We start from the raw sequence: 19876 nt of genomic DNA on the forward strand, positions 1-19876 counted from the left end.
AGGCAATCATACTTCAAGAGTGAGAATAGAGAAAAAAGTGGTAAAAGGCTGATTGCTGAGGCTCTCTAATATCGGATATTCACTGTTACTTCAAAGAAAATGGACGCTACTTTTTGCAAATAAAAAAAAATCCTGTTTTCAAGCAAAATTAGCTTTTGGGGAAACATATCTGCCACTCTGAGTTTGACAGCTTCTCAACACTTAATTTTTATAAAATTTGTGATAATATTAATGAATGTGGGTCTTTAGGTATTTTTTTTTTGAGGTTATTTTTTTTATTTTGAGAGAGACGAGGTGGGAGGGGTAGAGAGAGACAATCCCAAGCAAGTTCCGCACTGTCACTGCAGAGAGCCATGGGGGGCTTGAACTCACAACTGTGAGATCACGACCGGAGCCCTAATCAAGAGACGGATGCTTAACCGTCTGAGTCACACAGGCACCCATCTTTTAGGTACTTATAAAAAAATTATTCCAACATTGATATGAACGTCATAGTTTAGTGAGCCAATATTTTCCAAATGACCAGTGCATGTTGAAAAAAAAAATTATGAATGGGTAAAAAACTCATTCAAAGTATAGGACAAATCAATAGATTGTAATATAACAGTAAACAAAGAAATCAACAATATTTGATTTCACAAATTCACGTTATAAATGGCAAAGTTTTGGTGTACCATCAGGGAAGAATATTCACAATTATCTAAAAACATTTTTAACACACTGGTTTTTCTAATACTTCTCTGTGTGATACCTGGTTTTTGTTGTATGTTTTCACCTAAACATATTACAATAGACTGAATACAGAAGCAGATGTTAGTATTCAACTGTGTTCCATAAAACTAAACATTAAAGAGACTTGCAAAAATGTAAAATTATGCTCCTCTGCCCACTATTTTTTTTACTTTAGAAAATATAGTTATTTTCATAAATGTAAATTATGCAAAAATGTAATACATTCAACATGTTTTAAAGTATTAATAAAAATAACAATTAAAAGTTTTAATTTCTCTCCTGGTGCTAATAAGTTCATCCTACATAAATAAAGTCTTTGAGGGATCCTCAATGATTTGTAAGCGGGTATTTGTTCTCTGAGACCAAAAGTGTTGACAATGGCAGATTAAAAAAAAAAAAAAAAAAAAAAGGTCCAGAAGGATAGAAACTGCAGAAGACTGGGAAGAACAAGGATCCAACTGGCTTAGAGCATTGACTATGTAGATAAGATCAACATAGGGCAGGGGCACCTGGTGGCTCAGTCAGTTAAGGGTCCGACTCTGGCTCAGGTCATGATCTCACCATTCTGTAGTTCCATTCCCATGTTGGGCTCTGTGCTGACAACTCAAGCCCACTTCAGATTCTGTGTTTCCCTTTCTCTCTCTGCCTCTCCCCTGCTCATGCTCTGTGTCTTTCTCTTTCTCTCTCTCAACAATAAATAAACATTAAAAAAAAATCCACATAGGGTAAGACTACAAATGTGGTTTGGCCAGATTATCATGAAGTTGAATGCAAGGCTGTGAGTGATATTACCACTTTGTAGTGTATATATGTAAGGGCCCATAAAGCATTCATACGTAAAGTCTCTTCACAAAAGTCAGTGACATATTATATTTTCCTCAGAAGTAGATAATGTATTGACACCTCAGCATATCTAGTGAACCATATTCATGCATAATGGAAAATTAATAGCTTAAAATAATTTATGTAATGAAAAATATGAGCAAAATGAAGACAGTCATCTATATAAATATATATCTGGGAGAATTGCCAAGAAATTACTAAGGTGATATAAGAATCCATGCTTGTCATAGCCACTTTTAATTTAAATTATGGAATAAGCATATTTTTGAGTTTTCAGCCTTCCTTTAAAGATGTGATGTGCCTTAATATGCTTTGATGTAACACATTTCTTCATATCCTGATACTTTTCTGCTTATGAATTTAGCATTTTTTAAATATTACAATTCGAAAGAGGATAAAGTTTGTCTATTAAATATATCACAGATTTAAAAATCATAATGTGATGCCACTTCAGAGAGTTTGATGGCTCTTAGTTTTAAAACCCATACCTCTTTTATTGGCTTGAGTCCTTGGGTTTCCAAGGGCCTCTTTATGTTTAAGATGTTTTCAGAACTTTTATACTACTCTTTACTCCTTGAAAATAGAACTTTTAAAAATTCTGTTAAAATAACATATGCACGATGTGTCAGCTAAAGCTTGAATTAAAGTTTTAAGTTAATTCCTGAAATGTAACAGGAAAAAAAAATAGTGTTTCTTGGGTGAGATCCAAAGAGCAAGGAAGAATCAGGAAAAGGATATCTATCCAGTTACTCCAGAGATAGTTTATTTAATGGAGAAATGGTAACCTATATTTTTAAATTTCACATGCACATGAAACTAAGATTGTCCTTCTCTTTGCTGTTCTTCTGACAATTTCTTTCACTTTAATTCCATTTTTCACATCAGAACTGAGTGGGGAAAGATTTACTCTTCATGAACCATGGAGCCCAGCTTGTACCCATTGCTAAGAAGTCTGTCATTTCCTTAAGGAGTAATAGTAGGACATTTAAAAAAAAATAGAATTCTTCTCTCAGTCTCATGGGAGTGGGGCTCAAATAATCTTTTATCCTAAGCAAAAATTAATAAAATATTTTTATGTCATCAGAGTGAAAAAAAAAAATCTACAATATGTATGTTGGTAGAGATGTGATGGAGAATATTCCTTTGAAACTGTACAAACAAAAAGAGAGAGTGTGTGTGTGTGTGTGTGTGTGTGTGTGCGCGCGTGCGTGTGCGCATGCGGGGTCTCCCTGGAGATTAGGTACAAATGGAAGGCAGAGCTTGGTAGATACCAACCTTTTTTTCTTATGATGGTAAAATGTAAGTTAGCCAACTCCAGTTTCCAGGCCTGTTAGAGACTGTGACATGGGAGATCAAAAATAGCAAGAATGAGACAAAAATGAGTCTTGAGAGATTGTGCTCTGGTCAGTTATTAATCTTATATATACTTTGTTTTCTGAAGAAGAGATATTTCAGCTTAATTGACTTATAATATGACACTCTTTTCTCAATGTTCAGAAGAAGTCAAGAGCAAGTCTCTTGCATAAGTCAAGAGAATATACAGATTTATCTTCTTTTTGACTCCAATTCCTTGCTTTTCAAGGGATGTGTAATTTGTGTTATATATGTTAACAAATATACGTTTTTAAGAAAATTTTGTATAGAAAATGGACATATAGAAAACACATTCCCCCAACTTTTTAGTTTCAGTAAGGGATGGAAGCTCAAAAAACTGTTTGAGCACAGAAGAAAACTAGTAAAAGTTTTTGATCGAATTATGAAATTAAAACAGAGTATTTTATACCCTTTTGATATTGTGTGTTTTTTTTAATTTCTGCAGCTACATGTCTGAAATACATCATTTAACAAGATAAATATTTTCCAGTGGCCACAGGCCATAGAGGCAAACTCCGGTTGGAGAGAAAGGTGGTGATGAAAACAGAATAATTTAAGTTTTCTCTGATACTAAAGAAAATCAGGTAGACATTGAGTTAAGAAATAAAATTATTTAAAAAGCAACATTTTTCAAGATTTTAGTTTAAATAATTAATAATAAATATGTGTTCATTGTATTATGACTTCCTGAAGTTTCATTCTGGGATATATTCACTCTTTCTGTTTCCATGACATGAGCTAATCAGAACAGAAGATACTGTTATTTTTCACACACACACATTACACACACACACACACACACACACACATATGATCCTATTGTCTTGAGAGCTTCACGCAATCTACTCTATAATCATGACTGCTGGTAGTTAGAAGTGATTGGACAGCAACATTACTTCTTCACATAGCACCTTGACACATGGAAAAGTTATAATAGAAGGAATTAACATTTAACCTCTCTTTGGATACAATTCTCTCCTTAAGCCCAGCATATTCCACGAAAGAAAGGAAAGGATAAGACTCTCTCCATAGTTTTCCCCATATTTAGAGAAGTCTCTCATCAGAATATTTTAATATCTTATAACATTTAATATTTTAATAATTAAAGTATTAAGTACAAAATAAAGAAGACTCAGTTTTATGGCTTGGAAGTGAAGGATTATTGTTACTTGGATTATGTTGCTAACAATGGAAGCTGTGAGAAGTAATCGTTCTCAGCATATTTTGAATGCAAAACAAAATGGATATCATGATTAAATAATGGAGTGTGTGATAGAATTCAGAAGTCAAAGATGATTGCATTTGGCCTGAGTTATTGGAGGAGTGGAGTTAACTTTTTTGAGCTTATCAATAAACTTCCAGCCTGACTAAAAATAAAATAATATGTTGAAGACACTTTTGTAATACTTTCAGATAATGCCTTAAAAAGTGATCATTACATCATGCCAGTTCTTCAAGAGGTAGAATACATAGTTCTGGAAAGCGAAGGGTAGCTGCAGAAGTGTTTGATTCATCATTATTTTCAATGATCCTTTTGGAGTATTTGTGCTTCTTGTTCTAATAATTTTAGGTTCTGTGGATCTCAAGTTTTGGTTGTCATAGGGAGACAGTTCTCCAGGGGACACAGTAGGATTTCCATTAAACGTCAATCTATGCCTGCCACTCAAGCACTTTGAAGCCCTCATTCCAGAAAAACTGCTAGCCAAGAGGACGGTAATCTAGAATGAGTAGTGGAGGAGAGAGGGGAATTTATAAATTCCATATCAAATGCAACAGAAGGGAATTTACTTTGTCTCACTAACTCTGTTCTTATAAGTTTTCCCAGAAATTGTGATTAAATAAAATCTTGAAGAAACAGAGACTGAATGAAATAAACTTAATAAAAGAAATGAGAGAAGAAGGTTGACTTGAATGGTGTAAGAAAGATATTGGAGTAGACAGTGTTAGTGCCCTGGCCATATCACCTCATCTGGTTAATACACACACACCCTAGCTGCAAATGATGCACAGCAGCCATCTTGTCTGGAAACCACCTACATTCCAACAAGAATTGACTCATTTAGGGGATTCCACATTTTCGGCTCCAGGAGTGGGAGGGAGCTTCAGGCCAATGATGAACTGACAGAAATTACCGAAGTTTCTTTTCCTTGCCATACAGTGGGAAGAACTTTATGTTGTGATTTGTACTCCAGAGCTCCCTATAAGATGAGATGGAATCTAATCTTTAGCTGAGCAAATATCCACATTTACTATTTTTCCCCTAAATCTCTTTTTTTATCTAAAATTATTCCCTCAATACATCACTTTTCTAGGCTGTTTCTAGTGCATCTAACATAATACAAGGCAATTAGTGTTAATGATAAGATGTAGAGAAAATCCATTTCAGGGAGGCTGACCAAGCAAGAGTGAAGAATGGTGTTATGCCTGCCCATAAATGTATAACAATGTAGAAGCCAACACCCATTCTCTAAGGAAGCATTGGATAAATAATTAAGAAATGTATAAACAAAGTTCTTTTTAAAAGCAGAATAAAACAAATCATCCCTGGCTAGATGAGACAGAGCTAATGAAGCAGGGTTTCAATTGCATGTGGGAAGATGGAAAACAATGGTTGTTAGTGGAGGAAGCATTGCATTCTGGGTCTAAGAAATATCATAAATAATACTAGAATGTCTTTATGCCAGGGTACAAGATTTGGAATTATCATTAAACAAAGAATCCCAGATGGTTTTTATGCAGTCATACCCTACTTACAGATTATGTATTTAACCAGACCAACCTGGACTTATTGGGTAGAATAGATTAGATAAAGAGTGACTAGAAAAAGACATTGTTTTTTCAATAATCCTTTTAAGATATAATAATGGGTAAATCTTGATGATGTTCGTAGGAATGGAAACTAATGGATGTTTTAAAATCTAACAGATATTTTAAATATATTTTTCTTTTGATACCAAATACTTGCCTAAAGAAAGAAAAGGGTCAAGGGCCCAAATCCTCATCTGGTTTCAGATTTCAGAAGAATGAGGTGTTGGGCAGACACACAAACAGGTATCGAGAAAACACTGATGTGGTTGGAATGTTTATGGGCACAAACTTGTACACATTGAATTTGAGTTATTTGTAAGACACATATTGTCCGAATGAATTTTTAAAGAATTTGAAGTTATGGTTCGAGAGGCAGCTAGCTCCACAGGTGTGAAGAAGAGTTTGATGGAGAATGAATACAAGGAAACAGTAATGGGGAATGGACAACTTATAAGGAATTTTTTTTTAAAAAGAAGCTCAGAGAGGGAGGGTGGGGAGGGTGGGTGATGGGTATTGAGGAGGGCACCTTTTGGGATGAGCGCTGGGTGCTGTATGGAAACCAATTGGACAATAAATTTCATATTAAAAAAAGGGAGAAAGATAAAAAAATTAAAAAAGCGAAAAAAAAGCAGCGCAGAGAAAGAAAAGAAGATGAATGTGATCTAATGTAGTGATGAGGTACTATCAATACATCCTTTAAATATTTAAAAATTTGAAAATGTAACGTTGAAATTCAATCAGTTAGGCAGAATATAACCCTGTAGTCAGCTTTGGAACCAACAAGGCAGTGGAAAGAGTATGTTTTTAGAGTCAGGCTATCTGTAGTTGTGGTATGCAGGCTCTGTGTTATTTAGCCTCTCTAACATTTTTCTTATTCATTGGTAAAATACAAATAATAACATTTACTTAATAAATTTATACTTGAAAATTGAATGATATATCCTATCCAGTGCTGAGCCTTTTTTGGGAGGTTTTGATTACTGATTCAGTTGCCTTATTAGTAATTGGTTTGTTCAGATTTTCTATTTATTCATAATTCAGTCTTGGTAGGATGCATGTTTCTAACAATTCATCCATTTTTTTCCAGATGATTCAATTTGTTGGTGTGTAATTGTTCATAGTATTCTCTTATGATCCTTTGTATTTCTGTGACATTAATTGTAATGTCTACTTTTTCATTTCTAATTTTATTTACTTGACTTTTCTCTTTTTATGAGTCTAGTTAGCAGTTTCAATAGAGATAAGACTTCATGACATTGATCTTAGGAATGATTTCATCTATATGATACCAAAAAGTATGAGCAACAAAAGCAAACCAAGACAGGTGGAACTATATCCAGCTCAAAAGCTTCTGCAGAGCAAAGGAAACAGTCAACAGAATTAAAAGGCAAACAACAAAGTGAGAGAAAATATTGGTAAATCACATGTACGGGTTAATATAAGGGGCTAATTTCCAAAATATATAAGTAGCTCCCATAACTTAATAGCTAAATAAATAAATAAATAACCCAATGAATACATGGGTAAAAAATTTGAATAGACATTTCTGTAAAGAACCCATACAAATAGTTAACAAGTATATGAAAACTGCTCACCATCACTGATCAGCAACAGGACAATGAGATATCAACTCATTAGGGGTCTGATATCCTAAACAAGAATAGCTGTTACAATGGTTATTGTCTAACAAAAGGTATCAAGCAGGCTGAAAATGTAGAGAAATTGCACCCCTTGTAAACTCTAGGTGGGAATGTAAAATAGTACAGCCACTACGAGTTTCTTTAAGAAGTTAATGTGGTGCCTGTGTGACTCAGGTGATCCCATGGTTCATGAGTTTGAGCCCCTCATTGGGTTCTCTGCTGTCAGCACAGTTTTGCTTCAGATCCTGTGTCCCCCTCTCTCTCTACCTAGCTTCCCCTACTCACTCACACACAGGTGCCTTCTCTGTGTCTCAAAAGTAAATAAACATTTTTTTTAAGTTAAAATTAGAACTACCATATGATACAGCAATCATCCTCCTGGGTATATAGCCAAAAGAACTGAAATCAGAATCTCAAAGACATATCCACACTCCCATGTTTATTGCAGCATTATACACAAAGCCAAGATATAGAAACAATCCAAATGCCCATCAACAGATGAACTGATAAAAGTAAATGCGGTATATCCATACAATGAAATATTATTTATTCTTGGAAAAAAAGGAAATATCACCCTTTGTAACATGAATGGTAAGTTAAAGAAAAACACAGAAGGATAAATACTGCATGATTCCACTTATACGAGATGTCTAAAATAGTCAAACTCAAAGAAGCAGCAAGTAGAATGGTGGATGCCAGGGAGACAGGGACGGGGAATTGGGGAGTTGTTCAATGGGTATAAAGCTACAGTTATGCAAGATGAATAAATTCTAGAGATCTGCTGTGCAACATGGTGCCTTTAGTTCACAATATAGTGTTGTGCACTTAAAAACTTATAAATCTCATGTTGTGTCCTTACCACACACACACACACACACACACACACACACACACACACGTGCGCACAAGCAACGGAACACAAGAAATCTTTTGGAAGTGATGGATATGTTTATTACCTTGATTATGAGATGGTATCATGGATGTATGCATGTGTCCAAACTCATCAAAATGTGTATATCGAATATGTGCAATTTTTTTGTATATTAAGTATATTTCAATTCTGCTGAAGAAAATAACCTATACAATGCCAAGTCCATTGTCAAATCTCTAGTCAGAGCTCACTAAATAGGTCCCTGTCACCCCAAATTCTTTTCCCATTTCTCTTCTCTCTTGGACCACTTGACCCCCAGCCACACTTTTCTCTTCTTTACATCCATCCTAAAAAACTAGTTTATAACCATACTCTCACTGGCTGTAGGCACATTATCTGTGACGAGCGTGTTGATGTATTTATGTTTGTAGTTTTTAAAAAAGATGGCAAAAGATTTCTTTTTGCCATATACTATCAATAAATAATATAACCTCTTGAAAAAAAGCCAGCGACAGGTCATTGAGATGCTTATGCAAATTCCTATATAAAGTTTCCTCGTTCTTTGTAAATGTTAAAATTCTGTCACACATTTTATTTGCTTATCTCCTTGTTGGTGACATCCGAGGATTCCTATTCTCTTACTTTTGATTATTTGTCTCATGGATTTTAATACCCAGGACAATTTAATTCTGAAACAACAAAACAGAATGAAAATTGCCCGTAAATTTGAGAGATGCTTAATCATAATGGGATTAAGAATGACAAAGAAAGGAATTAACGAATCAGCAATGTCTGTCTTGAAATAAATAAAAGTGAGTGGAGAACCAAGTAATTAGCTAACAGAGTATTGAAGTTCTGCAGAGAAAAATGGAGAAATCCCTACAACATAAAATAGACATTGCTGAAGAAATAGGTAAATAGAATGTAATTATCATTTATTTATCTTTTATGTTTATTTATTTATTTTGAGAGAAAGAGAAAGAGAGAGCGCACATGAGCAGGGAAGGGGCAGAGAGGGAGAGAGACAGAATCCCAAGCAGGCTCCACGCTGTCAGCACAGAGCCCAACACAGAGCTCGAACTCACGAAGCACAAGATCATGACCTGAGCTGAGATCAAGAGTCAGGCGCTTAACCAACTGAGCCACACAGGTACCCCTAAAACTAATGTAACTTTTAAATGTATTTGTGTGTTAGTGCTACAGTCAGTCGTCTTGTCTGAAGTGACACGTGGCTCAAAGAGCATCCTGTATCTAGTGACTGAGAATTGGAGTATAAATCATGAGCACTTGGGGCCAATGCAGGACATTCTAATGGATAATATTGGATCCAGAGATATCCACCGATTGGCCAAGACTTTGTCATCCTGCAACATGGTTTAATTTCTTTTTCTGACCCATCTTCCTTCTTCCTTTTACAAGTGTGGATCCCAAACAAATATCTCTTCTCAACGTCTGTTATTTCAGAATCCAATCTGCTGTAGATACCTCATGCTTAACAGGTAACTGATAACTATTAGTAAAATAGAAATAAATCACCATTATTGGCAATATGGATTTCTTGAGAATCTAGTCTTTCTTATGCAGGGTCTACTTACAGAAGTGCTGGTCATGACAGGACCCTGGACTAAATGGTAGGTTCTGTGGGATAATACCTAATATGATTCATTTCAGGGATATTGAATGATTTTTTTTTTATCACAGCATCTTTTATTCTGTGAGAACCTTCTCTCAGATTTGGGGGGAAAAAGTTCATTGCAAAATTATGGTTTTAAATACAAATAACTCTTGCAGACATAACTTTTTGAATTTCTCTGTAGGAACACCACTGCCCTTCTTCAAATACACTTTGAATATACCTGTAGTGTCAAAGTTGGGTTATTGACTCTTCACTGAGGAAGAACCCATACCTTAGTGTATCATGGGGCATCTCAGTAAGTGATGCTGGGAGGGTGTTATGATATGATTTGTGCATGAAGTAGGAAATTTTGGGGAGATTAAAGAGAAGTGAAGTTTTATTCTGCCTTTGATGCTGTGAGAAAATGGAAGCAATTATGTGATGTTGCGTCTTAACTTTTATTTAGGAGGAAAGAAGTATTAAAAGGAGCTAAGGTAAAGCTCCAAATGGTAAATAAAGAGCAGTTCCTCATGTTGGCCACGAGAGGGGGATATTTGGTCAGTTTTGTGGTTTAGACGTGTGTGTGTGTGTGTGTGTGTGTGTGTGTGTGTGTGCGCGCGTGCGCGTGTGTGGTTTCTTGCTCAGATATAATTGTGGTCTTTTGTCTTGATGGTCACAACACATATGGCTTTGTCATACATTACTCTATGATATTGCTTATGTTCAACATAAGCTAGATCCTGTCTCCGATGTGACAGCTGTCAGAAGTTGCTTTTATTTCACTTCTCAATATGTGCATGATTGAGACCAGTAGATACATTATTTTGCCCCCAAAGAGTTTTATTAAAAGGAATCGCTTAGAGAAAAAAAAAGAAACTGGGCACACAAAAGTAATCACAGAGCAGAGGAGTTATCCTTGTGAGTTTCTTGTTTTTGCTTAAGGCTGTGCCCACCCCCACCCCCCACTCGTGTCACAGGCACAGAAACACTTGGGAGACTGTGAAAATGATTAGATTGATAGTTACACATATATTTGTAAGTCAGAAGGACGACTTCACTGAACAACTCTCTACATAAGAAATACCTGTGTGTCAAAAGTTAATATTCGTCACTTGGGAAAATGAATGTGGCTATCAAAGTAAATGAGCATATTACTTTGAAGGAATAATTCTAGAAAAAATAGAATTAGATTGAAATCACATGTCTTGCTTTCCATACAAGCCTTTAGTAGTATAAAATTGTATGACTGGAAACAAGTAGGTTAACATCTCCAGCTCTCTGGAAGAAAACAATTGAACTTGGGGGAACGATAAGGTCCATTTGGACTACTCGAATCTATAATCCCATATGCAATAATTAGCACTTTAGGTAGGGATTCTATATCTATGGTACAATCAGAGCAATGAAAGAATAGAACCCTGGTTGGTTAAACTGATTTTTCTCCTAACAAGTGCTTGTCTCGGCTAAAGTATAAGACTGAATGAAAGCTCGATATAGTCAGGAGGCCAATGTTTCAGAACTTGGGCAAGACAAAGAGATTCACTTGGTAAGTAATGTCCAGCCAAGAGTCTTTCCAGTAGCAATACTGGCCAGGCACAGAAGCAAGAAGCCAAAAGCGGTTAAGCTTCTACAAGCTGGGATGAATAACACTCAACATCACGGTAAATCCAAAGCAATGAACACAAATTAGTCATGTCAGTGCTTGATAGAGTTACGGAATGAAGTTAAGGGATGAACAATTTACAGCAGGGTAGGAAGAGAAGTTCAAGACATGGGACGAGGCTAACAAAAACATCCTGGTTAAGTGTTATTCTTGTGGTGCCTTCACCAATAAATTTAGAAGCAGCCACACATGGTTTCTGACTATCTTGACCTTATTGGACACATTGAAGTATCATTAAAGAGAGAAGGATGTTATAGCAGAGCAAGGAAAGTGAATGAATAAATGTTTCCCTTATTTTAAGGTCACTTCTGCCAGAATAAATGAATTTAATAACAATTAGGAAAATATGCCACCTCTGTATGTGTAAAGACTCTTAAATATTATAAGTGGTAGAAATCTTTTGTCTTGAAAAGTGACCACCATACTTTACCTAGCATAGCTAATGAAATTAAAATGATATATTTTTAAGGAATTTACTCCTGAAATCATTGTTGCACTATATGCTAACTTGGATGTAAATTTTAAAAAAATAAAAGAAAATAAAATTTAAAAAATAAATAAAATAAAATGAGGGGAGACTGAAAAAAATGATATATATTTTTTAAAGTAAGCCAGATTCCAGATAAATCAAAGGGAGAGAGAAATACTGGGAGGTAATTATCTCCACTAAGAATAGAACCACTAAGGGGCTCCTGGGTGGCTCAGTCAGTTAAGCACCCGACTTCAGCTCAGGTCATGATCTCGAGGTTTCTGAGATTGAGCCCCATGGCGGGCTCTGTGCTAACAGCTCAAAGACCGGGGCCTGCTTCAGATTCTGTGTCTCCCTCTCTCTGCTCCTCCCCCACTCATGCTCTGTCTGCTCTTGCTCTCTCTCTCTCTCTCAAAAATAAATAAACATTAAAAAAAAGAATGCAACCATTAAAACATGGCATGGTCAGTCTACGGATAGCTTATTGAGAAACACAGACACCCCCCTTAGCTGTAGTCACAATAACCACATCTTAGAAAATCTTCATTGGGCATTGAAATGCTCCTTACTCCTGTAGACCCCCAAAGTTATCAGGAGAAAATTTAATAAGGATGTAAATCTGTAGGTTGGATGTGTAAACTACAAGTCCTACAAAAAAATAATCTTAAATATCTAATTTCGCGGTTCAGTATTTTCCCAGAAATAAGAGATCCTCTTGTCTTGCTGACCATGCCAACGCCATGACTCTTCAGCTCATATCTTCCGGGTTTTGGGAGCAATTCAGTTGGCTCTCTCGTCTTCCAGGTGCTAAGATGAATACTGGTGCAAGCTTTCTGAGTCTCAAGCTGTTCTCCTGCAATTAGTGCGAAGTCAGCTTCTGATGTGGGTAACGCGTAGCTTCTGTCCTGCCTACAGCCATTGTTTTCCTCCATTTCCTCTCTTCCCTCAGGAGCCAGGGGCCAAGTCCTCATCTGTTCACAAAACTGGCTTCACACATCCTCCTCACTGAGGAAATAGCTTCGCTGTGGTTTACATCTTTACATCTCAAAATATTTATTCTTATCCCTGAAGCATTAGGGAATAAACACTGCAGTCGTCCACTTCTTGTGTGTACAACTTAAAAGTGAGAGATTCACTCCCCTTCAAGAGCTGTTGGCGGTGTTGACCACAGTTGACATGCGAATGCTTTCAGTGAATATAGGAATAATCTCAGATACAAAATTCAAACATAAAAGTAAAATGTTGGTTCTCTATATCGATTTGCCACGTTAAATTATTCCAGAGTAAGCCTTGTTGAGTTGAAAAGCAACAAAACAAACAAACAAAAAACCACATCTGCCCACTTAGCACAGTGCGTCACAAGTTTTCAATCTCTCACTTCCGTCTCACGTTTGGCTTCACTGAGCTCCACATCACAACTCTGGCCATTGGCCTTGTCTACACCATTTTGTCCAGGTAAAGCTTTATGAAACGCCTATGGAGTTACATCGCATGGGAGTATAAGAACATCAAGAAAGTCCTGAATGCTTGATGTGTTTAATACAGCTGGCTAACGTCCTCATTTTCTCTATTTGCATGAATTCCTACAAAATTTCTGTTGCTTATTTTTTTCCACATAGAATAAACCTAAGAAGATTGCATTTTAAATGCTCTACCCATGAAAAATATACAACGCAAACTCAAACTCTTGACTACTATTGAGTGGTAATTTGGGAGAATTGGAGACTGTCACCACTGGATAAATTAGAGAAATAACAATAGTGTTAAAGAAATCTAAAGACAGGGTTTTAAAAACATTCAAGAACACTTTTATAAAGATGAGAGAAAGGGTTCTACTTAAGAACTATATCTCTAAATAAGAATTGTTCAAGAGGATGTTTTTTATTATTATTTTTACTTTTACAAATTCATAAGATAGTTTGCATTTTAGTAACTGCTAACATTGTTTTTCAGGGTCATATTTTTTTTTATAAATTTCATTTAGAAAGGCACATGTACCAAAAATATTTACTTTTATAATTATCACTTTCTGATCATATAAGTGTACATTCATTGGATAATATATATATATATATATATATTTAAAAAAACCTAAAAACTCTTAATTTAAAAAAAGGTGATTGCCATTTAGTGATGGGCTGAGTTTGAGTTGTTCAACTTCAGAATTTAAATTTTTCCTTCCACAGAAATCTTGTCTACCTATACACTTACCTATCTCTCTTTCCTTCTCTCTCTTTCTCTTAAACTCTCTCCATAGACTCACACACACACACATACACACACACAATTATATATGATGTACAGTATTATGTATTTTAAATATGTAGATTAAAGTGTACAGAAATAATATTCTTTCTGAATTTTTAAATTCAGTTTTATATGGTTAAAAATTGTCATCTTGATCACATATAATTCTACTTATGATTTTTTTTACCACTTTCTTTTGGTAAATTTAGCATAATGATTCTAAAAAGTATATTATATTGAGCTGTAATTCATCAGATGTTAATAGATGTTACTGAACTAATTTGGTGATTATGATGTCAAATATCCTCAGGAAGTTGTGTTTTGTTTTTTTCCCCCACTACATTGCTTTTCAGAGTCTTTAATAGTGTGTATTCTGACTATCCAAGAGTAGTTTTTATATTTAATATCACTATTTAATTTTGACTTACTTTGAAAAATGTCAACTTAACAAAACACTGTGAAGAACTTTTTACTTCTACAACATGACTATTTATTTGGTTACTTGTGATATATATTTCATTATAGCCTATTTAATAAAATAATACCTGTTTTCAAGATATTTTAATATTGTGAATTTTATTTTGATTTGTGACATTATACATCAATGTATGCGTGCATCTGTGATCCCCCCTAGACAAGAGTTTTAGAGTATGATTTGTTGTAGGAATAATAGGCATAATGTAAATAATTTCAGTGACTTTTGAATTACAGTGAAAGAATGACCACAGGAAAATTTTACCTAGTTAGGCCCCATCTAGAATTATCTATGAGTGTCTGCTTCTCCATGTTTTCATCTCCATTTTCATGTTTTCCATTGGATTTTCTTATCTTTTTTTTTTCTTATCTTTTTATATTGAAATATCTCAACCTTATTTGACTTTGGCAATAAAGAATTTAATTTTATTGCTTGCCTTAATTTTGCTTGCCTTTTTTATGCTCGGACATAGAGTTCATATTACTCTTTATTTCGTAATGTCCTTGCAAGGACTTTTCTCTTGGGAACAGATAGATGCATTTTTGGCCCCAATCATACACTCTTCCCTGTACTCCCACCTTGGCTATGTGACTTTGCAGTCTTTCCCACCAACACGGCAGATTTTATTTCCCTACCCTGTGTTTCATGGTCAGGCATGTGACCTGTGATAACCAAAAGATTTCAGGAGAACTAAAGAATGTGCCTGTGTCATGCCTAAGACTTAGGACATCTTTCAGGATTTTCCTTACTCAGTTTTGCCTCTGGCATTGCCATGGGAATGGGCTAGGAAGATGACAGATATGTGGAACAGAACCAGGCTTGCTGTGTCTGACCTTTCACTGCTGACTCCTAGGCCCCCTGCAGCTGCTCAAAGTTGAGCCTAGAAAAGTTGAAGCACTAACCATAACCTGAAGACACATGAGTGATGATGAATAACTTATATGTTACACCAGTAAGTGTTTAGGTTTGATATGTAGCAATAGTTATCCAGTGCATTCATCTTGAGACAACATAAAACTTTGAATTTTCTTTTAGAATATCATAGGGGTGCCTGGGTGGCCCTGACGGTTGGCCGTCCAACTTCCACTGGGGCCATGATCTCACGGTTCGTGGGTTGGAAACTCGCATCCAGCCCTGCACTGACCACTCGGAGCCTGGAATCTGCTTCGGATTCTGTGTCTCCCTCTCTGTCTGCCCCTCCCCCCGTCCCTCTCACTCTCTCTCTCTCTCTCTGTCAAAAATAAAAATAAGCATTAATTTTTTAAAGAATATTATAAAACCATTTATATGTATTTGTGTTCTAAATTTATTCTGTTAAAACTCTTAATATTTAAAGTTGGTTGAGAACTTAGTAGGAACCAACCTCTCTTCTAAATGTGTTACATACATTAACATGATAAAATATCTTTACCAACTTTTTTGGATGGCTAGTGTTTTCATCTTCATTTTACAGAAGAGATAACTAAGATGAAAAGAGCTTAAATGATTTCCCTCAAGACCGAGAACCAGCAAGTTGCAAAGACAAGTCTCAAAATGATGCTGTCTGAATGGAGAGTGTTTTCTTAACTGCTTAAGTTAGTTAAGTTCCACCTCTCAGTACTTACCCGGTTATTGCACCACGATTTATTGAATAAGAACCCTCTTCATGTTAAACACCATATTTATCATGTGTTTGATGTGGACAGTGCTGTGGTACTCTTGTTAGACATACTTTCGTCTTTCCAAATAGCCAAGAGGTAAAGTTAACCCCTACCTCTTAACTTAACTCATCTTCTCATAAAAGTTGATTTTATGTATATATGTATATACAAAGAAAGGACAAGAATAGCAATGGAAGGGGAAACAGTGAATGAAGGCTAAATGGCTATCCTTCAGCCTCTCACATTAAACAGCTGAAGTTGCCACACACAAACTTTTTTAAAATCTTATCTCACACCAGGGTTTACGTTAGAACATTCTTCTAGGTCTTGGTTCATGGAAATAAGCCAGATGGAAGGGCTACTCCCTAAAAAATAGAGAGGAAAATCAGTGTTTCCTTTTATTAGCAGACATCTAAAAATCATCACTGAGTCACTTCAAAATAATTATTTGGAGTCACTTGTTTGTAACACTTTATCTCTGACTGGTACAAACATCAGGGACTTTTTGCTCCCTCCTCTGTTTTTGAAAGCTTTGCTTGGAAGGTAATCTTGCCAACACTATCCCGGCTCAGATGTGTGGCTAAAACAATTGTTTTCTCAAATCCTCATTTAACAGGGGATCCGCAGCCAGCTTCCCTAAATTTAGATCAGAAAGCTGCTTTAGTTTGCAAGGACATCACACTACTGCCATGATGGACAGTTACAACTTTTCCCCTTTACATTTTAAAGCTCTGTTAACACTCACACGTGGGTGCTTTAGTTTCAGAAACTGTCTTACGTTCACACCCTTATGTAGTGTGAAGCTGAAAGGTTTGGAAAAAAATTCCTCCTGAAAAGTAACTTAAAAATCTTAAAAGGATGGACTGTAATTGCGGAATATTACCGCTAGTTGCTCACCAACTTTTCTCTAGTGTAACAACAACCCCTTTCTCTTGGGGGGGGGGGGCAAAGTAGTTGCTTTAGTTTTCATATTTTGATGAAGAGAAAAATCTAATGGTATAAAATAGACTTTCTATGTACATATGACGTTTCTGAGGCATGTTTTTGTGAAGAAAATGAAGAAAATAAAATTTTACAATAGAGAGGTTTTTTTTTTTTTTTTTCAACGTTTATTTATTTTTGGGACAGAGAGAGACAGAGCATGAACAGGGGAGGGGCAGAGAGAGAGGGAGACACAGAATCGGAAACAGGCTCCAGGCTCCGAGCCATCAGCCCAGAGCCTGACGCGGGGCTCGAACTCCCGGACCGCGAGATCGTGACCTGGCTGAAGTCGGACGCTTAACCGACTGCGCCACCCAGGCGCCCCTACAATAGAGAGTTTTAAGTAAAGCAGCATGGTGCTAAATATTTCCCCCAAATTTTAGCTGTAAAGGCCAGTATTAGTTATCTATCGGAAGGTGATAAATTACTTCAAAACATAATGGCTGAAAACAACAATTGTTCATTATTTCCACGGGTTCCTGCGAGTCAGGATCCCAGATGCAGTTCTGCTGAGTGCCTGTGATTCAAGATCTCTCTGAAGGCTACATTCAAGGGGTGGAAGAAGGAATGCAGCCATCTCCAGGCTCAGCAAGAGGGGGCTGTGTTTCTGAGCTCACTCACTTTCTGCTGGCTCCTCTCAGATCCACGTTGATTGGTGGCCGAAGGGAGACATCCATTCTTTGCCCCACGGGCTCTCCTAAGGGCCTCTCACAATGTAACAATTTGCTTCTCTCGGAGGCAGGGGAGGAGAGAGATAGAAGTGAAGACTATTTTTGTAATCTAATCTTGGAAGTGACAGGTATTTTTGATGTATTTTATTCATTAGCAGTGAGTCACTAGATCCAGCCAATGCTCAAGGACAGAGGATTACTCCATGATGCTAATTTCAGAACACGGCTTTAAGGGCCATTTTAGATACTATGACGGGTCAGTTATTTTGTTTTGTTTGCTTTTGTTCATTTCTCTTCACTCTCTGGCAGATGTACTCTCCAGAGTTGAACTTTGAGATATATAAAATATGCCTTGAAATCAAACTGTAAACTTCTGACTTTTTCTGAAAACAAAACCAAAAAAAAAAAAACCAAAAAACAAAAAACTTTTTCCAATAGAGACATTCCTGCAGCATACAAACGTAGCATTTTGAAATCGGTTTTAAATTCCAGTCTGATATTGTTCTGTCACAACAACTACATTCATGTTCCTAACTGTGTATGTTTGACTCCGTCTTTACCAGACAGTGAGAAAAATTAGTTTTTAAATTGTTCATGCCCAGCATGTGTCACTATTCACAATGCTAGTGATGTCAATAGTATTAGTCATTTTTTGAAAATTAAATGAAGGGTAAGTTTTCCGCCTAGTAGTTTCAAAATAGGTTGTCTGCTTTCTCTTTTATTTTTCCTACTTTAGGTTTATACATATTCTTCAGATTGAATTGGAAGCTATGAATTGCTTTTTGGAAAAATTGGTAACTAGGCATAGAATTAACTATCTTCTTCAACCTTTCCAACATTCCAAAATATATTGATTTTGGAATTTCCACTTCCAAGGGCGTGCATTTGAGAAATGTCTTTAGAAATTAGCCCGATGTTTATTCTCTTTTCTCATGTATTCTGTTTTTCACACAACTTCTTCATGGACAAAATATCATTTTAGCAAAATATGACAATATGTTGTTCTTAAAGTTGGAATTTACCCTGACCACCTGAATTTATTTTGGAAGTGTTAGTCATAGAAATTTTAACCAACAATTTTATAGTGTTTTATAATTTGCATGGTGCTTTTTCTTGGATTTTATTTTGATGATCATAATAAGCTTATTGAGGAAAACACATTTGTTATATTCTGTTCTATTTATGGGTAAATAAAGGTGATTAAGGATAATACCTGACTTACAGATAGAAAACTAGTGGAAGTCACAATTTGGGACTGGAATTGAGACTTACACCTAAGTATTAACCAGTACTTACTTTTTAGTCATTTCTGAAACAATTATGCTTTTTAATTTTCTATTGTCCATTTTAAAGGCAGTGTATACAGGTATTTTTGAATTTTACTATATTTCCTAAAATAAGAAAACCTTAGGTTTCATTTCACCTAACTGTTAGTAGTTTTTCTCTCACCGATTGTCTCCTTATCCCCCACCCAAACCACAGAGTTCACAGAAACAGCTATAGGGGAAGCACAATATGGAGATGGGTTGATCTGCTCTGACTTTCTGACCACAGATGTCACAAAAGTCTCTCCCATAATAAGTTTTGACTGGATTATTCTGCTTACCGTCTTTCCATTTAATAAAGTAATACCGACATTTGTCTCATTGCTCAAATCATAAAACTTAGAGTCAGGAGATCCTTTTGTACTCTCAGTACTTCACCTCCACATCCTGTCTGTCTTCCAGGTCTTCAAATATATCTGCAATATGTTCACTTTCCTGCATCTCTGTGACCACCACCGTAGTCCAAGCCACAATCAACTTCTGGTTAATCTGCTCCTAACTGGTTTCTTGCCCTTGGTCCTT

Source organism: Herpailurus yagouaroundi, unplaced genomic scaffold (assembly GCF_014898765.1).
Source record: "Herpailurus yagouaroundi ecotype Mexico unplaced genomic scaffold, PumYag 162, whole genome shotgun sequence".
Classification (NCBI taxonomy): Eukaryota; Metazoa; Chordata; class Mammalia; order Carnivora; family Felidae; genus Herpailurus; species Herpailurus yagouaroundi.